The sequence below is a fragment of the Bos taurus genome, chromosome 3, assembly GCF_002263795.3.
Source record: "Bos taurus isolate L1 Dominette 01449 registration number 42190680 breed Hereford chromosome 3, ARS-UCD2.0, whole genome shotgun sequence".
NCBI lineage: Eukaryota > Metazoa > Chordata > Mammalia > Artiodactyla > Bovidae > Bos > Bos taurus.
The window spans coordinates 58,512,907-58,529,801 of NC_037330.1; the positions used below are offsets into that span (position 1 = coordinate 58,512,907).

The window sequence follows — 16,895 nt, forward strand, 5'->3', positions numbered from 1 at the left end:
ATGTCCACCCCAAACCCTTGCCCTAGTTAAAAAGTCTAGACTTTGTGCTATTTCTTCCGTCATTCCCTCAAACTCTTTGTGGCAACCACAGAGAACTCCTCACCATTCCTGGCATACCATACCCTATTTCACTGCCTTGTCTTTGCATATGATCTTTTCTCTACCCAAAGAATTCTTTTTATCACCTCCTCTTCCACCAGGCAAAATTCCTTGCCATCAATTAATACCAAATTGAAATGTCCCTGTGATGTTGTGTCTTCTACCATAGCATCTGTCCTATTATAGTGTTATGTGCATTTCATGTTTATTTTGTGGATTAGATTGAGCCCTTTAGAGGAATAGACCATACCTCATCGTCTTTGTATCACTAGTGTGTCTCATAGGAGTAGGTGGTCAGGAAATGTTACAGCAAGGAAGGAAGGAAAGTAGGAACTTTGTTAGACTCTTGCTAATTTAAATGTTATAAATGTCAGTCTGTGTCTCTGATCTAGAAATTCTGATACTCTGAGCGAGCAGGGAGCTGTTATCATTCTATGCAGAACAGTGGCATTTAATTCTGCTCAGAAGAAGCTGGATTTCTGTTGACACAAGTTATCGAAGTAATCTGGAGAATTAACCAGTGAAAACCAGAGGTGCCAGAGTGCTAGAGCTCTATTCACAAGCCTTGTTTATTTCTAGCAAACACTTTCCCAGAGGTGTCATGAACAGCCTATTGCCGTGTCTCTCACACCCCAGTAACTATTAAAACTGGCAATGTTCTGCCTGGTTTCAAAGCAGCACAGCAGCCCTGTGTAACCTGGGTTCATCAGTAATATTCTCTGAGCTGAAAGGCTGACATTCACAGGTAGTTTAGGTCATTGTCAGCTTCTGTGGTCTCCTTTTAAAACCTAAGGTCACACATTCATAAAAGCCTTCCTGACAGTGTGGATAATAGCAGGGAACTCAGCTTACACATATACTAAGCCCTAAAGTATGCTCCGTGGGCAGAGCTCAGCTTACTTGGGAGAAATTTGTTTGCACAGGGTTTCAGAGCCTGCGTAGATAGGATGTTTTCCCTTTTACCAAGAACACTGCCATGACCTGCTTTATATAACCAAGGCAGTGCTAGCAAGTTGGTAATGGTGGTGTTTTCACTACACGTAGAGTATATAGACTAATGCTACCTGTGCCTTCCTAAGCTTGAGATTAATGTAAAGATGCTCATGGAGGACCTTTAAATTGTACCTGTTTTTTAATTACTCCCTTGGGTTATTTTCTGGTCTTATTAAACAATGGTAGGTAAAGGTGTAACATTTTGCATACTTCTGAGTGAAACGTTTTGATTTAATTTTATGCCTCTCAGTTTAAGTATCAGATGTTTTCACCACTGAGGTGACACATATGTGAAAATGATAATTTTAAAACCTATAAATTATTGGTAATTCATTCCGACACCAAATAATTCTCCCTTATAGCTGTCCTTTGAAGAGGGAGCCCTCCTATTCCATCCAAGGATCACTAAGGTCCTGAAGCAGAGTGATTGGTGAAGGGGGGGCGGGGCGTGAAAAAAGTGCACTTTGGACTGCTCACGGCTGACTTATGTCCTAAAGCTACCACTTATCAATGGGAGCCTCCTGGCCTCAACTTTTCTAGGGATCAGTCCCTCATCACAGATTTGTTGTAGATAAGATGATGTAGCCCTTAGAATATGCTCAGTAAGGGTTAGTTGCTGTCTTTTCTTCCTTGACAGGTCAGTAGGGCTGAGGAGCTCATACTAAGCAGACACGTCAAAGTAAAAAGTTAAGAAACAGTGTCAGTTGGGTATATCCAAAATTAGGATATGTAAATAGGATCCAACTGACTGTAATTTGACTTGCAGATTCTCGGGAAAACATTTATTATATCAGTTCTTCTCAGTTCAGTTGCTCAATTGTGTCTGACTCTTTGTGACCCCATGAATCACAGCATGCCAGGCCTCCCTGTCCATCATCAACTCCCGGAGTTCACTCAAACTCATGTCCATCGAGTCCATGATGCCATCCAGCCATCTCATCCTCTGTTGTCCCCTTCTCCTCCTGCCCCCAATCTCTCCCAGCATCAGAGTTTTTTCCAATGAGTCAACTCTTCACATGAGGTGGCCAAAGTACTGGAGTTTCAGCTTCAGCATCAGTCCTTCCAGTGAACACCCAGGACTGATCTCCTTTAGGATGGACTGGTTGGATCTCCTCCAAGGGACTCTCAAGAGTCTTCTCCAACACCACCGTTCAAAAGCATCAATTCTTCAGCACTCAGCTTTCTTCACAGTCCAACGCTCACATCCATACATGACCACTGGAAAAACCATAGCCTTGACTAGACGGACCTTTGTTGGCAAAGTAATGTCTCTGCTTTTGAATATGCTATTTAGGTTGGTCATAGCTTTCCTTCCAAGGAGTAAGCATCTTTTAATTTCATGGCTGCAGTCACCATCTGCAGAGATTTTGGAGCCCCCCAAAATAAAGTCTAACACTGGTTCCACTGTTTCCCCATCTATCTGCCATGAAGTGATGGGACCAGATGCCATGATCTTAGTTTTCTGAATGTTGAGCTTTAAGCCAACTTTTTCACTCTCCTCTTTCACCTTCATCAAGAGGCTCTTTAGTTCCTCTTCACTTTCTGCCATAAGGGTGGTGTCATCTGCATATCTGAGGTTATTGATATTTCTCCTGGCAATCTTGATTCCAGCTTGTGCTTCTTCCAGCCCAGTGTTTCTCATGATGTACTCTGAATATAAGTTAAATAAGCAGGGTGACAATATACAGCCTTGACATACTCCTTTTCCTATTTGGAACCAGTCTGTTGCTCCATGTCCAGTTCTAACTGTTGCTTCCTGACCTGCATATAGATTTCTCAAGAGGCAGGTCAGGTGGTCTGGTATTCCCATCTCTTTCAGAATTTTCCACAGTTTATTGTGATCCACACAGTCAAAGGCTTTGGCATAGTCAGTAAAGCAGAAATAGGTGTTTTTCTAGAACTCTCTTGCTTTTTTGATGATCCAGCGGATGTTGGCAATTTGGTCTCTGGTTCCTCTGTGTTTTCTAAAACCAGCTTGAACATCTGGAAGTTCATGGTTCACATATTGCTGAAGCCTGGCTTGGAGAATTTTGAGCATTACTTTACTAGCGTGTGAGATGAGTGCAATTGTGCAGTAGTTTGAGCATTCTTTGGGACTGGAATGAAAACTGACCTTTTCCAGTCCTGTGGCCACTGCTGAGTTTTCCAAATTTGCTGGCATATTGAGTGCAGCACTTTCACAGCATCATCTTTCAGGATTTGAAATAGCTCCACTGGAATTCCATCACCTCCACTAGCTTTGTTCGTAGTGATGCTTCCTAAGGCCCACTTGACTTCACACTCCAGGATGTCTGGCTCTAGGTCAATGATCACACCATCGTGATTATCTGGGTCATGAAGATCTTTTTTGTACAGTTCTTTTGTGTATTCTTGCCACCTCTTCTTAATATCTTCTGCTTCTGTTAGGTCTCTACCATTTCTGTCCTTTATTGAGCCCATCTTTGCATGAAATGTTCCCTTGGTATCTCTAATTTTCTTGAAGAGATCTCTAGTCTTTCCCATTCTGTTGTTTTCCTCTATTTCTTTGCATTGATCGCTGAGGAAGGCTTTCTTATCTCTCCTTGCTATTATTTGGAACTCTGTAGTCATATGCTTATATCTTTCCTTTTCTCCTTTGCTTTTTGCTTCTCTTCTTTTCACAGCTATTTGTAAGGCCTCCCCAGACAGCCGTTTTACTTTTTTGCATTTCTTTTCCATGGGGATGGTCTTGATCCCTGTCTCCTGTACAATGTCACAAACCTCTGTCCATAGTTCATCAGGCACTCTATCTATCAGATCTAGTCCCTTAAATCTATTTCTCACTTCCACTGTATAATCATAAGGAATTTGATTTAGGTCATACCAGAATGGTCTAGTGGTTTTCCCTACTTTCTTCAATTTAAGTCTGAATTTGGCAATAAGGAGGTCATGATCTAAGCCACAGTCAGCTCCTGGTCTTGTTTTTGCTGACTGTATAGAGCTTCTCCATCTTTGGCTGCAAAGAATAGAATCAATCTGATTTCGGTGTTGACCATCTGGTGATGTCCATGTGTAGAGTCTTCTCTTGTGTTGTTGGAAGAGGGTGTTTGCATTGACCAATGCGTTCTCTTGGCCAAACTCTATTAGCCTTTGCCCTGCTTCATTCTGTACTCCAAGGCCAAATTTACCTGTTACTCCAGGTGTTTCTTGACTTCCTACTTTTGCATTCCAGTCCCCTATAATGAAAAGGACATCTTTTTTGGGGTGTTAGTTCTAAAAGGTCTTGTAAGTCTTCATAGAACCGTTCAATTTCAGCTTCTTCAGCATTACTGGTTGGGGCATAGGCTTGGATTACTGTGATATTGAATGATTTGCCTTGGAAACGAACAGAGATCATTCTGTCGTTTTTGAGATTGCATCCAAGTACTGCATTTCGGACTCTTTTTTTGACCATGATGGCTACTCCATTTCTTCTAAGGGATTCCTGCCCACAGTAGTAGATACAATGGTCATCTGAGTTAAATTCACCCATTCCAGTCCGTTTTAGTTCACTGATCCCTAGAATGTCAATGTTCACTCTTGCCATCTCCTGTTTGACCACTTCCAATTTGCCTTGATTCATGGACCTAACATTCCAGGTTCCTATGCAGCTCAGGCTGTGCCAATTTTGTGATTCTGTGCTACATTTATAATCACTATTATTTTAAAGGGTTCCTTGACTCTATAGCTTCTTTTTGTTGTTTTTGTTTAGTCATTAAGTTGTGTCTGACTCTGCGACCCTATGGACTGTAGTCCACCAGGCTCCTCTGTCCATGGGATTTCCCAGGCAAGAATAGTGGGGTGGGTTGCCATTTCCTTCTCCAAGAGATCTTCCTGACCCAGGGATCGAATGCATGTCTCCTGCATTGCAGTTGGATTCTTTACCACTGAGCCACCTGGGAAGTCCCTATGGCTTCTTTAGCATCGTCAAAATTTCTGCTGTAGAAATTAAAGGTCAATTAAAGTTCTGTGGGTTTTGGTGAATGGAGCCCCAGCCCAAGTGTCAGTGATGTAAAGTTTGTCTGTATTTACAAAATGTTACTTAATCACTCCTCCAAGGAGACAAGAATAAGTTCATTTAATCCATATGATTAAATGAGAAATAAGAAATTTATCTCTTAAATAGTTAAACATAAAATATTTTCAAAGTTTCTTTTATTAAAATTAGTCAAAGACATTCTCTGTTCTCCCAACTCCTTTCTTTATATTTGATTTCTGAAGCTTTTGACACTTTTTAAAGTAAAAATTCAAAACACAAAGAAAACACCATAGGTATGTGGCTCAGTATCTAAGGGTCAGGCTTACAGAAAGCAAACAAGAACAGCCCTTGATGATGGAAGCAGAGACCAAAACGTCTTCCATGTTCTACTTCATGATCTCAGTCTGAAACAAGAAATCTAGAGGAATGGCATAGTCCCCAGACCAGAAGCATGTTAGTCAGGTCAGTGCTCTGGCTTCAGTCCCGATCTGCTGAATGAGTTCCTCGGTTTCTGTGGTAGGCTTAACGATTGAGGTAGACACAGCAATTCTGTGGTAGGCTTACCAAGCCTTCCAGGTGATTCTGATGATAATAACATTTGAGAACCATTAGTCTTGAACAGATTTTGAAAAGAGAAAAACAGAACCTTCAGAGTGTCACTGTGATAAAAAATTTTATTTCATGCTTGAAGAGAAACAAAAAAATTAGCAGTCTGTATAGTCCTTAGATAAATATACCTTTAGGCTAAAGAGCTTTCTGAAAGCCAGTATCACTAAAAGAATGGCACTGTTTGGAAGACTCTCAGAAATCAGTTGTCATAACTTACTGCTTTGATTCAGAAACATTTTAACTGCCAGAGTGAGATTATAATCTACAAATATTCTATGGAAATACTTCCATGAAAGTAATTATATACAGAAGACATTTAATACTCAGGTATTTTTAGGGTGCTCTGGGTTACACAGAATGAAAAATGTTTCCTTCTTGCGAAGTCTTGCAAGAAGAGAATGTGTGTAAGCCAATGCGCTGCAGGACTTATATAATATTTGAACTACATATACAGGACATATAATATGTGAAAGTGTAATTATGAATTTCCAAAAGAGGATATTCTCTTTTGTGTATGGTGGTTCTCTTCATTTCTGATGTTTTCCAGACTTGTTTGACCATGGAAGCCTTTTCTGTGGAGGGTCCTTTTTGACAGAATTCTGCAGAATCTATCTTGGGAAATGCTGATATGAATTATAAAATGACAGAATTTCTGTCTTGGAGCTATTTCTAGAAATCAATCAGTTGAATTCCTTAGTTCTAAGCACCTGGCTCACCCAAAGTCAGAGAGCTAGTTATTCCAGAGCCACTTGTAACCTCTAGTTTGTGCTACTATCCTTGCAAATATGAGAATCTTCTTCAAACGTCAAATTTCATGGATCAACACCCATTTCCTGCATACATATACATTGATGTAAATAGGTAAAATATTTTATACCTGTCAGTTACAAAGTATCCTAACCAGGGGCAATGCCACAAACTTCAGAGTCAGAGTCTGGCTCCATCATCTCCTGCTAGTAAAACCAAATGGTGAGTTAATTAAACTCTACAAGCCTCAGTTTCTTGGGGTAACAGTTGTACCTACCTTCTGGGTGCTAACAAGAGGTAAACAAAAATAATCTGGATGGCATAGCACTGTGCTAGCCACACTGAAAATGTTCAATAAATATTAGACACAGCTTTGTTGACTGAATTAAAAATGTGCAATGATAAAAAATTACAGCCAAGTCCACAATGCATTTAAAAGAATTTGCAATTTTATTAAATCAAAATAGATTGCACATGCATTTTGGGGACAAAATATTGTAAGTAGGTGCAAAACATTTATTCATTCTACAATGTTTGATGTACAAATCAATTTCCAGATCCTTTGCAGTAACTCTGCAACATTTAGGGTTTACCAACTACAGGTTAAGAACCAATGGCCTGTGTCAATGCACTTTTTAAAAATTAATTAATTAATTTTAATTGGAGGATAATTACAATATTGTTATAGTTGTCAATGCATTTTCATCTAAAAATAGATTGTTTAAAAACATGGACATGAAGAAAGGGCCTTCTGCCTTCTTTGTCCCCTTATTTCTGTATTTAAATTCCCTTGCAGTTGATTTTTTATGGGTCTCTTTGGGCATGTTCAAAACCCATTTCGTGTGATCTGATCTTCTGTAGACCTGAGCAGCTGGCCAGCATCTTCTTCACAGTAACATTTTATCCCAAGTAAAACCTCTTCCGAAAGAAAGCACTCTATCAATCAGCTAACAACATTACGTGACTAGCATTTGAGTAGATATCTATGGGTAGATAGAAGGTGTTTGAAACCTCTTTTATCACTTGAAGGAACTTACAATGTAGTTGAAGGAGCAAATTTATCACTTGGGAATATGCAAGTGCTCTACTGATGGTACTGGCTGAAAGTGGCACTTTCTGAAAATGTTCAGAAAAGGGCAAAATCAGTGGAGGAGAATATTTGCAAAGCTCCATGAAGGCACGTTGAAATGCAAAAATATTGAATTAAGAATCAAGATTTAGGTTCTAGTCCAGGCTTTGAAACTATTAACAATTGGGCTAGATTTTTACTTTTCTAGATATTAGTTTTCTTACCTATAAAACAAACAATTGGATTGGGCTCTGACTGCTCCCCCTGAAGATGGGAGACCTGTATCCTCAATGTGCATCTTCATATTGATCACTCACACAGCCCTCTGAGAGAGGTACTCTTCAGAGATGGTAGCCCCGCTTTTCAGATGCGGTCACGGAGGCTAGCAAGGTTGTGTCATCTACTGCAACCTAGCTAATAAGAGACTGTTCCAGTACTCCCACCCAGGTTTTCCCCATTCTGGCCTCTTTTCTCTTAACCACAAGGCCATTTTTTTCCTCTGAGGGGATGGGAAAGGGTTTAAGCTGGCTGGACCTTCTGAGATGGGTAAGGGCAGATATAGAGTTACACTGTGTGTCTAACTCAGTCCCCAGAGTACATAGTAATTTATAGTGCAGCTCCCTCCCTAAGTCCCAGAAAGCCTATAATATGAGGTTATTTCTGTCCCCAAACACCAGCATTATTATGGAGATCAGCTGAGCACAAACTATTTGTTGCTTATTCATTAACCTCTTCTTTTTTAAGTGTTTCTTTTTTTCATTTTTTAATTCTTTGGTCATTTAAAAATTGCTTTTTTCTAAGTTCTCTTTGATTTCTCAAATAATGCTCTTCCTATTGTTTCTGTACACATACAGAAAGACTATTTTCTCTCTTACGAACCATTAGCCTGTAAATAATCACTATTATCACATGATGTTTAGACTTGTAATAAGACACTGCCTGACTTTCATTTGTTTTTGCTCCACTAACAGTTCAGAACCCTTCTAGCTGTGATGTTTTTCTCTAATTAATGCTGTTTGCCTTCTATCCTTGCATGGTCTGCTTGAATCTGTCTGGAGATGGAAAAGCCTATGATAGTAATCATGGACTTTACTGAGTGCTGACTTTGTTTTGGATACTATTTGTGCATGAAAAATGTTACCTGCCATGTCAGTAAAAAAGGGCTGTTGCAACCATCATGCCATCACATTACAACCAACCGGATGGTGAGCCCTGAGGGAATTCAGGATAGAAATATAAGGCCCACATTAAATCATCAGACACTGTAGGCACCACCCCGCCCCCAGCCTTGCACCTTGAGGACACTCAAGATGAGAAAACACAGGATACTGGCCCCAAAAAGCTGAGGTGCATATCAAAGGCATGATTTCGGTGAGCCAAGAATCTTGTATCTTCTACACAGAAATGTGCTAAAGTCCTTAACTTGAGGTATCAGATTTTTTTTAGTTGACAGCAATCTTTTGATGTTCTGATTACCTGATCTTTGTTGCAAAAACTCCTGTATATTTTTTGCCTGTTTGGGGCAGTTTCTCAGGGTTATCTGAGATTCTGGGTCCCGGGGTTAAGTCCTTAGTTTTGACTTAACTCTCAACTTTTAGTGTGTACTTTTTTTCAGTCTATTAATCCATAGTCAAGGTGTCTTATGTATAATCTTTACAACCACCCCTATTAGAAGCTAGGAACTGCTATTGTTCCCATATTACAAATAAGGAAATGGATACAAATAAGAACATTGAGATGAAAGTAATTTGTCCAAAGTTGCTGAGTCAATTTAGCAAGGTCAAGTCAAACTCAAGAGTTTGGCACCAAAACCTAAGCCCTTAATCTTGAGACTACACTTTTGTCTTTTCAAAGGAAAGAAGTAGGATGTATATGTGGGAGGATCAGTTATCTCCTCTTCTCGTGGTTAAGATTGAGCTGGTTTAGAAGGAGTTTATTTGAGCAATGTAGGAAGATTATTTAGGGTAGGATAATATTAGCAGCAAGGAAAGGAAATTAAGAAAGGGAACATTTTGGATCTACATTTACATCTCATAGACACCTCTCTTCTGAATGGAGGGCTGTTTCCTGACCAGTTTTCCTAGTGAAAGAAGCTATTCACAGCTGCAGAAAGCAGGCCCCATGGCTGGCAGGATTGGACCATCACCACTATCGCAGTTGGTAGTAAGAGTGGGAAACGGTAATAGCTTACTGTCATTTCTAACATTTTAATAATTGACAGAATAAAAATTAATCCTTATCTTTAAAAAAATCAAGAAAGGCTTCAGAAAATTACTTCCTCCAGCTTATCACCTCTGCTGCCTTATTGTCATAATGAAATCATGTCTCATATTTTCTTTCCCCTCTGCTAATAGCAAGGCTTTAAATTATTAAAGGAGAGGGATGTCAAGGCTTCTGCTTTGCTGTTTCTCTCCTCTCTGCTTTGAGACTAGGTTGACTCTTTGGGCTTTCCTGTTGCTGCCCTGGAAAGGTTCCTTCTCTGTTGGGCGTCACGTCCCAGCCTTGCTTCGTGTCTGCAGACATGCAGGGCAGAGTTTAGGCTGCTGAATGGAGCAGAGGAATGTTTGAGTGGCAGGGGCAGGGGGTTGTTGACTTTACCTAAAATATTTTCTGAAAATAGCTCATACAGTGTTATGTTTTGTAGCTCCCTCCGCTCTTCTGTGACCCCCACTTTTAAATAAATGTGTAGAGTTATGGTGTGTACAGAGGAAGTTAGAAAATGAACCCCACTGTTCCTATCTCCACAGGCATCTGTGCGGGTGGGACAGGGTGAATGGGCTTTTTGGGAATTCTAAAGGGAATCCTCTAGAGCCAAATTCCTCAACCAGGGCAAACTTCCATCAGCTGTGTAAATAGTGTGGCAGCGTGAGGAGGCCACAGGCGGCTTCCTGACAGTCAGCTACTGTGCCCAGGTAGTTCAAAGGATTCATGTTCCATCCTGAGCTTGCAGGATGTGAGTTGAATCTTGTAGTCCCTGATGAGTGGGTGGATGGGTAGAAATGTTCTCTGTACTTTTATTTAGGAGGGAAGGCAAGTCTGATGGTGATAGATAGGGCTGACTGATAAAGCCACAATGAAAAGAGGGCTTCTGGGTATCTGAGTGAAGGAAAAAAAGGAAAAAACCTCTGGAAACTGGGGACAGAATTGGATACTCATAAGCAGACGTTTATCTCAGCTCAAGAAATTCCTGGGACCAGGCTTAGGACACTGTGCTCTGAAGTTATTTATTTAACTGTTCTTTGGAGCGGGAACTTAAATGCACTTCGTGTACCTAGTTTCTTTTCCCCACAACATCTGAAAGAAGGCAGCGCCCTGGAGGCTTCCTGTTCTGAGGCAGTGCCAGCTGCCCATGCCTGTGCCTCTGCAGGGTGCTGGTTTGCAGCTGCATTAACCTCAGCTCTTCCTCACGCACAAATCTGGATGCTCGCCTCAGCTCCTGGATCTGCAGTCATTTTAGTGTTTTTATGCTTATTCTGCAGGCTTCATCACTCTGACATCCAATTTGTTTGTTTAGCTCAAATGAACGGGCATGGAGACAAAACAGCTAGGTATAAGCAGTCCTCTGTGTACATCTGTACATAATGCACTCCTAAAAATATACACTAATTCACAAAACTCAAATCATAGACTTATGTATTGTAAACAGCATTCTAGGACCAAAGAACTTAAAGTACTAGAAAATCCCTAAATATATCTTGTTTTCACAGTTAGTTTTTGATTGTATATTTCTAGCATTTTGTCTGAGCTCTTTAGTTTAATGCTTTCCCTCACCACTGGATATAGGGAGTACTGGCTGAAGTCCAACCATCCTCCAGTGGAGACCAAAGTGTGTCTGCTTTTGGCTTGGCCATTCATTGTTTTCTGTTTTCATCAAAATTGTATTAATTTATGAGCTCTATCCTTATCAATAGTACCAGTATTTGTTTTTCCATTTTCAGTCCCACTTTTATTGATATATATGGATAAAAAGGATAAAATCCATCAAGATATTCAAATAATTACTTAAACAAATATTCTTTTTTATTGAAGCATAGTTGTTTACAATATCATGTTAGTTTCAGATGTACAGCGTAGTGATTCAGATTTTCTCTTTGCAGATTATATTTTATTATAGGTTATTACAAGGTATCAGACATTATTCCCTGGGCTATGCAATAAATCCTTGTTGCTTATCTACTTTATGTACAATATAAACAAGTACTCTTTTACAAAAATATCACCATACTTCCAAAGAGAACAACTATATCTGCCATTATCCATTTATCCATGCCCAGTTTAAGTGCTATGTTTCTCTTTTCTTTAAAATTCTCTCAACTTGCCTCAGCCATTCCAGGAATGACCAGATACCAGTGTGAATGCAGCTGTGGATATGTTTTCTCGAAGTGAGCAACTTTCTGACATTGGTCAATGGCCCCAAACCGCAGGAATTGATGGAAGATAATTTTAGAGGCAGTTGCTTGTTTCCTATGTGCTTTATGAACAACTCTGCCTCAAACTGTTCTGAGAGGTCTATCATCCAGGTAGACCTCAGAGTATCTTTTGTATATTGTAGTTGTTTTCTTCAAGACAGTAGACTGTTTGAACTGTTGTTTTCTTTTCATTGTTAAGGTTCAAATGTGTTAGACATGCATACAGATAGTTGTGACTAAGAATTTAATTAAGAGAGACTCCAGAAAGGATGGAAGAAGTGGAAACCAATAGGAAATCCAGATTATTTTTTTGTCTTTTGTTAGCACATTTACGGGTTCCTTGTGAGGATATGGAACAACAGACTGGTTCCAAATCGGGAAAGGAGTACATCAAGGCTGTATATTGTCACCCTGCTTATTAACTTATATACAGAGTGCATCATGCAAAATGCTGGGCTGGATGAAGCACAAGGTGGAATCAAGATTGCCGGGAGAAATATCAATAACCTCAGATACACAGATGACACCACTCTTATGGGAGAAAGCAAACAAGAACTAAAGAGCCTCTTGATGAAAGTGAAAGAGGAGAGTGAAAAAGTTGGCTTAAAACTCAACATTCAGAAAACTAAGATCATGGCATCTGGTCCATTACTTCATGGCAAATAGATGAGGAAACAACGGAAACAGTGGCTGACTTTATTTTGGGGGGTTCCAAAATCACTACAGATGGTGATTGCAGCCATGAAATTAAAAGATGCTTGCTCCTTGGAAGAAAGGTTATGACAAACCTAGACAGCATATTAAAAAGAAAGAGACATTACTTTACCAACAAAGGTCCATATCTAGTCAAAGATATGATTTTTCCAGTAGTCATGTATGGATGTGAGAGTTGGACTAAAAAGAAAGCTGAGTGCCGAAGAATTGATGCTTTTGAACTGCGGTGTTGGAGAAGACTCTTGAGAGTCCCTTGGACTGCAAGGAGATCCAACCAGTCCATCCTAAGGGAAATCAGTCCTGAATATTCATTGGAAGGACTGATGCTGAAGCTGAAACTCCAATACTTTGGCCACCCGATGTGAAGAACTGACTCATGGAAAAGACCCTGATGCTGGGAAAGATTGAAGGCGGGAGGAGAAGGGGACAACACAGGATGAGATGGTTAGATGGCATCACCAACGCAATGGATATGAGTTTGAATATGCTCCAGGAGTTGGTAATGGACAGGGAAGCCTGGTGTGCTGCAGTCCATGGGGTTGCAAAGAGTCAGACACGACTGAACAACTGAGCTGAACTGAACTGTGAGGATAATCCAGTGATATAATATATTAAGCTGGAATTCATCTACATTTTAATATTACACAAAAATAGATCTGAGAAGCAATGTGGTAGTATTAGTAACAGCACAGACTTTGAAGGAAGACAGAGAGTTTGGATCTACCACTTTCTAACTGTATGACCTTGAGTGAGTTATTTAACCTTGCTGAGCCTCAGCATCCTCATTCATAAAATGGGTATAATTATGTCCACCTCTCAAGGCCATGTTAACTTAAAAAAATGTACAACTTGAAAGTTGAGAAGTCTGTTTTATTTGGCAGACTTTCTGAAGACTTCAAACCCTGGAGGCAACCTCTCAGAATTGTTCAAAGGGACTGTTTGAAAGTAGTAAGGGAGAAGCCAGGAGATATAGTTTTTGCAACAAAGAACAGGCAGTAAAGACATCAAAATATTCCTGTTAAATCAAGACAACCAGATATTTCAACTTAATGAGTTTAGCACTTTTTTTATGTATGGGAAGATGCAAGAGTCTGAACTCATGGGAACCCTCCTTTGATATACACCTCAGCTATCTGGGGCCAGTATCTGTCTTATCCTGAGTCCCCTCAGGGTGGACCGTGGGGGTGGCTGCAGTGACCTAAGGCTTGGCAGTGGGGCAGCTTGTTCACCTCTATCCTGACTTTCCTCAGGGTTTACTGTTGGGGCTGCTGTAATGGATTGATGGCTTGCAACAGCCTTTGTTTACTGATACGGCGGCAACATTTTTCATTCACAGTCATAATAAAGATTAAACCTATATTTAAAAAAATTCTGTGATCTCATCCTGTGTTAGTCAACCAACATAGGTTTGCTTAAAGATTTCCTTGCTGTGGTCTAAAAACCTGTGTTTCTTCATTTCATCTTTAACAGCTAGCTATTGGCCAAATAAAAGCACTAATTGTCATGAAGAGGGAACGGAGGATGGCTGAGGGCACGTGTGTGCAAGTGTATTTTGGGCTTAGACCAGGTGGGCCTGAGTGGTGGTGCCATCATTTTCTCTCTGTTTGTGGGTGGCTTTTCGTAAATCAATGTTAGCTGAGTTCTTCAAAAAGATTGGAATGCTATTGATCTAGCCTTCATATCCTCACATCTTATCACCATTTATCTGGATATACGATGTTAGAAGTTTTTTGGAGATTGAGATATGAGGTGACATAAACCACCTGTTTTCTTGTGACAGAATTCCAAATCAGATAACTGGAAATAGAACTTGGAGAGGAGGTTTTAGAGGGTAGAGAATTCTGATTTCCTCAGAATCTAAGTAGTTAGGGGGCTGACGAAACACTTGAAACCGAGTCACATAGATTCTTGCATGTACAATCTGTAACCTTTTAGAATTATTTACTCTTGGTTTCTTTTTAAAGGTCATGACACAGCGATAGTTTGTCAGACTCTTCCATAAATACTAGTCTCATTTGAAAACACTAGTTACTCATATCAGATTCCTTACAAATTATGAACCAGATTCAGGTCCCGGAGTGAGGAGACCTGGATTCAAATCCACTCTCTGCCATTTATTAGCTCTATGACCTTGGGTGAAAATATTCTTGAATCATTCTCAGTTGATTCATTTGTAAAATGTGTATATCAATACCTACATTAGTGAGTTGTTTTGAGAATTAAATGAGAAAATGTTTAAAAAAATTTTTGTAAGCTCTCCCACTGCAATAAAGAGTCTAAGTAATACAGTAGATCATCACAGGATTCTGCTATTTCCTATAAAGCAGGGGTCCCCAACCCCAGGTCATGGACCAGCACCAGTCAGTGGCCTGTTAGGAACCAGACTACAAAGGAGGAGGTGAGTGGCCAGGGGGGCACGTGAAGCTTCCTCTAGATTTTCAGTCACTTTTGTGGCTCAGCTGGGAAAGAATCCACCTGCAACGTGGGAGACCTCGGTTCGATCCCTGGGTTGGGAAGACCTCCTGGAGAAGGGAAAGGCTACCCACTCCAGTATTCTGGCCTGGAGAATTCCATGGTCTGTATAGTCCATGGAGTCGCAAAGAGTCAGACACAGCTGAGCAACTTTCACTTTCACTTTCCTTCTCCATCCCCATCTCCTTACTACCTGAGCTCGGCCTCCTGTCACGTCAGCAGTAGCATAATAAATATAATGTGCTTGAATCATCCCCGAACCATTACCCCACCCCTGTCCATGGAAAAGTTGTCTTCCATGAAACTAATCCCTGGTGCCAAAAAGGTTGGGGACGGCTGCTGTAAGACATAAACAAAAGAACAGACAAAGATCTATATAGCATCATTTGCTAATGTCTGAGCCCCTTGGACCGCAAGGAGATCCAGCCAGTCCATCCCAAAGGAGATCAGTCCTGGGTGTTCATTTGAAGGACTTATGTTGAAGCTTAAACTCCAATACTTTGGCCACCTGATGCGTAGAGCTGACTCATTTGAAAAGACCCTGATGCTGGGAAAGATTGAGGGCAGGAGGAGAAGGGGACGACAGAGGATGAGATGGTTGGATGGCATCACTGACTCAATGGACATGGGCTTGGGTGAACTCCAGGAGTTGGTGATGGACAGGGAGGCCTAGCGTGCTGCGGTTCATGGAGTCGCAAAGAGTTGGACATGACTGAGCGACTGAACTGAACTGAGACTAATAACGAGGAATATAAACAAGTGTCTGTGACATACTTATTTTTAATGTAACACTTTCCTATGAAATATTAGGGCAAGGGCCAAGGCTAAGAAATATTTAGGTTTCCCACAACAACTTCCCTTCCAGGAAATGGTATGTAAGAGCAAGATGATAAAAAATTTCCACTTTAGCACACAGAGCATTTCTTCTGTTGCTTAGAAGGACTTTATATTTTTAAAAGGAAAGTTAGTTTAGCCTAAGTTCTAAAGAGCCTCCTTAAAAAAAATTTTATTCTTGAAGAAATAAAAAGGCTATCACTTAGGAAAAGTATAGCTGTTTGAGCCCATCAAGTTGTGACTTGACTGTGGCAAGAGAATGAACGTTTCTTAAAGTCCTACATCTCTATTCTTTTAAAAAATATGTATTTATTTGGCTGCATGGGGTCTTAGTTGCCGGATCTTCATTGTGTCACATGGGATCTTTCACTGCAGTGCATGGACTCTCTCGTTGTGACTCGAAGGCTCCAGAGCATTCGGGCTTCAGTAGTTGCTCAGTGCGCAGCTCAGGCTTAGTGCCATTTCCTTCTCCAAGTTGCCCCACAGCATATGGGATCTTAGTTCCCAGACCAGGGCTCAAACCTGTGACCCCTGCATTTCAAGACAGATTCTTAACCACTGGACCACCAGGGAAGTCCCATACACCTTGATTCTTGGATGAGGAGTGGCAACATGCTTGGGGACCATCAGTCTTCATTTAGTCATAATGAATAATAGGGAAAAACCACTAAATGTGTTCTGGTTCGTCATTCAGCTGATAAGTATGCTTAAGAGTTTATTATGTACAAGGAGTTGCTAGGGTTTATAGTGGGTACAGGAGGAGGGCATTGGGGGTAGTTGTGCAAAGATGTATGAGTTACAGTTGGATCTCAGAGAAGCTTAGACTCATGTGGAGGAATGGAGTATACATAAACCTATCACAAGATACAAAGGGTAGTTTCATGTCAGACTGCAGAATGTATGATAGTTCAGAGGAGTGAGAGGTCATTTTCATTTGGGGAATCAGAAAAGAATTAACGAAGGAAGGTGTGTT

General features: G+C 40.5%; 1 long non-coding RNA gene across 8 annotated transcripts in view; it reads left to right on the forward strand.

Moving 5' to 3' along the window:
* The window catches only part of LOC101904769 (uncharacterized), a 123,794-nt gene that overhangs the window by 21,553 nt on the left and 85,346 nt on the right, over positions 1-16,895 (forward strand). The window contains exon 7 of one of the 8 annotated variants that reach the window (XR_003034035.2): positions 11,818-14,907. The exons of 6 other annotated variants lie outside the window; for them this stretch is intronic. This is a non-coding gene — a long non-coding RNA (uncharacterized lncRNA). Of the gene's footprint in view, positions 1-11,817; positions 14,908-16,895 lie in introns of those variants that run through there. One more of the 8 variants, XR_003034036.2, reaches the window with a different exon arrangement.